The 3,740-nt window shown below is 45.0% G+C and overlaps 1 pseudogene; it reads right to left on the bottom strand.

Annotated features, from left to right (window-relative positions):
* Positions 1-502: 502 nt before the first annotated feature.
* LOC105544080 overlaps positions 503-3,740 on the bottom strand; it is a 9,877-nt pseudogene continuing 6,639 nt past the window's right edge.

The following is a 3,740-nucleotide window of genomic DNA, read 5'->3' as shown; positions in this document are numbered from 1 at the left end:
AACCCTGTCTCTACTAAAAATAATAAAATTAACCAAACATGGTGGCATGTGCCTGTAGTCCCAGCTACTTGGGAGGCTGAGGCAGGAGAATTGCTTGAACCTGGGAGGCAGAGGTTGCAGGAAGCTAAGATCGCGTCACTACACTCCAGCCTGGCCACGGACTAAGAATCTGTCTAAAAAATAAAAAAGTCTGTTCTGTTTCTTCCTCTTTTGTGATGGGGGCTCAGAACTAGGGGTCAGGGCCATGCGGTCTGCAATCCAGAGGAACCCCTTCCCTACCCTCCCACCCCAGAGCTAGGTCTTCTGTCTTTTGTTAATTTTTCTTGTTGCTGACACTTGTTTAATTTTGTTTTTGTACAGATGGGGGTCTCCTGATGTTGCCCAGGCTGGTTTCGAACTCCTGGACTCAAGAGATCCTCCCGCCTTGGCCTCTTAAACTGCTGGGATTAGAAACATGAACCACCTTGCCTGGCTTGGCCCCTGTTTAAGGCTGCCTGAAGGGCTAAGGCCTGTGGAGCCTTTTTGCGTGACTGCTGGGGGACAGATTTACAGAGATCTGTGAGTCTATTCTGATCTTGTTCTGTTTGGTCAGGAGCAGGAGCCAGTGTGTTTTCACTGCTGGGTGGAACCCGGAACCCCCAGGGTCTTTTAAGTTGTTTTCATCTGATTCTTGGTTCTTTTGGGAAGAGGCAAGCTGATTGAAGTTTCCTTCTACCTTGGGATGCAGCGGTGCATTGAGCTGAGTTTCAAAAGATGACGGCGGCTGCATTACTCCTAAAAGTCCACCCACCTTTACATGGAGAATCTTCCTGGTAACAGCTCCATAGCAGAGTCCTGTAGCAGTGCACATCCACCACTGTCCCTGATACATTCCTGCTCTGCTGGAGCTGCACATCTGGACGCTGACATCTGCAATTTTGAGGGGCTTCTGGTGCTCTCACTATCACCACATTCACAAGTCCAAATTGGTCTCCCCCGACATACTTAAGACAAACCCCTGGAAGCCAGGCCTCTGTCCCAGAATTCTGGATCTACCATGATTTTACAAACTAAGTATCAGGAGGTATTGACTCTGCTTCTCCTTTGGTGACATCTTCAACAAAGGACATAGAGGGCACACTGATGTTTGGGCTATCAGAGTCACAATAGGCACCAATTGCTGCTTGTAGGTTCCAGCTGGTCATGTCCAGGAAGAAGGTGCCCTCAGCAGAGTTGAGCTGGAAGCCACGCAGCCTCTGGAACTCAGAGATGAGCACGTCCTTGTTGGTGGTGCCCAAGCAGCCAAACTTCTGCACCAGCCCTGGGTCCAGGCCCACTCAGCCGCTCACTCACGCTCGTATTCTCTGCTTCCCCAGCACCACCACGCAGCCTCTGGCTTCTTATTGTGGCTTTTAGTACATATGTGGCTTAGTACACATTTCCATCACCACTGTCAATATTGAGTACTTTTCACTTGCTTATTGACCATTTAGAGATTCTCATTTTGCAATACAGTTGATGCTCTGAACCCACAGATCCAACCAACTGCAGATTGGAAATATTCAGAAAAAATAAAAAATAAAAATAAAAATGACAATACAACAATAAAAAATAATACAAATAAAAACAATACATTATAACAACTATTTACATAGCATTTACATTGTACTAGGTATTATAAGTAATCTAGAGATAATTTCATGTATGTGGGAGGATGTGTGTAGGTTATATGCAAATACTATATCATTTTATATAAGGGACTTGAACGTCTGTGGATTTTGATACCCAATGGGTCCTGGAACCAATCCCTGGCAGATATCAAGGAATGATTGTACTTATTCAAGTCTTTTTTTTTTTCTTTTGATATGAGGTTGTCTTTATGTTTTCTTATTAACATTTAAATTTCTTTATTTTTTGGCTGGGCATAGTGGCTCACACCTGTAATCCCAGCACTTTGGGAGGCCGAGGCAGGTGGATCATCTGAGGTCAGGAGTTCGAGATCAGCCTGACCAATATGGTGAAACCCTGTCTCTACTAAAAATATGAAAATTAGCCAGGCATGGTGGCAGTCGCCTGTAATCCCAGCTACTCTGGAGGCTGAGGCAGGAGGATTGCTTGAACCTGGGAGGCAGAGGTTGCAGTGAGCCAAGACTCTACCACTGCACTCCAGCCTGGGTGACAGAGTAAGACCCCATCTCAAATAAATAAATAAATAAATAAATAAATAAATAAATAAATAAAGTTCTTTATTTTTATTTTTTATTATTGTTTTTTGAGATAGGGTCTCACTCTGCCAGCCAGTCTGGAGTGCGGTGGTGCAATCATGGCTCACAGCAGCCTTGACCTCTTGGGTTCAAGCAATCCTCCCACCTCAGCCTCCCAAGTACTACATGTACACCACCACACCTGGCTAATTTTTGTATTTTTTGTAAAGACGGGGTCTTGTCATGTGGCCTAGGCTTGAAGTTCTTTATGTTTTCTGAATATGCGTTCTGTTTTGATTATAGGTGTTGCAAATATCTTCTCCTATTCTGTGGTTTGCTTTCGTACTCATTTTAAAACAGCCTTATTAAGATATCATTCACATGCCATGCAATTCACTCATGTAAGTATACAACTCAGTGGCTTTCAGTATATTCACTGTTACGTAACCATTACCATGATCAATTTTAGAATGTTTTCATCACCTCCAAAACAAACCCCACACTCCTTAATCATCACCCACCCCCGAACCACCCATTACTTCCAGGCCTAGGCAAACATGAGTCTACTTTCTGGCTCTATAGATTTGCCTATTTTATTTCATTTTATTTTATTTCATAGACAAGGTCTCCCTCTGTCACCAGGCTGGAGTACAGTGGCATGATCATGGCTCACGGCAGTCTCCTGGGCTCAAGTGATCCTCTCACCCCAGCCTCCCAAGAAGCTGGGACTACAGGTGTGCACCACCATACTCAGTTAATTTTTTTTTTTTAATTTTTGCAGAGGTGGGGTCTCTCAATGTTGCTCAGGCTGGCCTCAAACTCCTGGCCTCAAGTGATCCTCCTGCCTTGGCATCCCAAAGTGCTAGGATTATAAGCATGAGCCACGGCTCCAGCCTCTTTCCAGCTCCTCATTAGGACACACACTGTTACTGTAAACCTTATGAGCCTTGGAAAGACAGTTTTTTTGGGAAGTGGGGAGGGAAGGTGTATCCATAGCAATCATGGGGATTGTTATGTCATGGGAAGTATGTGCTCTTCATTTCACTAAGTACTATCAGCCTTCTCTCCAGACGGCTGCACCACTTTGCACTTACACCAGCAGGACCTGAGGCTCTCCACCATATTTGCCAGAACTTGATAGCATATGACTTCTGATTTTAGTGAAGTGGTATCTGTTGTTTTGATTTGCATTGTTCTCATTACTGGTGAGATGAAACCTCCCTTCAAATCCTCACTAGCCAGGTATGTTTCCCCTTCAGTGAGTTGTCTATGAAATCCTTTGCCCATTTAAAAATTGGGTTTTCTGGCCAGGAGCAGTGGCTCACACCTGTAATCCTCGCACTTTGGGAGGCTGAGACAGGTGGATCATCTGAGGTCAGGAGTTCGAAACCAGCCTGGCCAACATGATGAAACCCTGTCTCAACTAAAAATACAAAAAATTAGCCGGGCGTGGTGGCGGGCACCTGTAATCCCAGCTACTAGGGAGGTTGAGGCAGGAGAATTGCTAAACCCAGGAGGCAGACGTTGCAGTGAGCTGAGACTGCACCACTGCACTTT

This window comes from Mandrillus leucophaeus, unplaced genomic scaffold (assembly GCF_000951045.1).
Source record: "Mandrillus leucophaeus isolate KB7577 unplaced genomic scaffold, Mleu.le_1.0 Scaffold297, whole genome shotgun sequence".
NCBI lineage: Eukaryota > Metazoa > Chordata > Mammalia > Primates > Cercopithecidae > Mandrillus > Mandrillus leucophaeus.
This window is presented reverse-complemented; position numbering and strand designations above follow the sequence as displayed.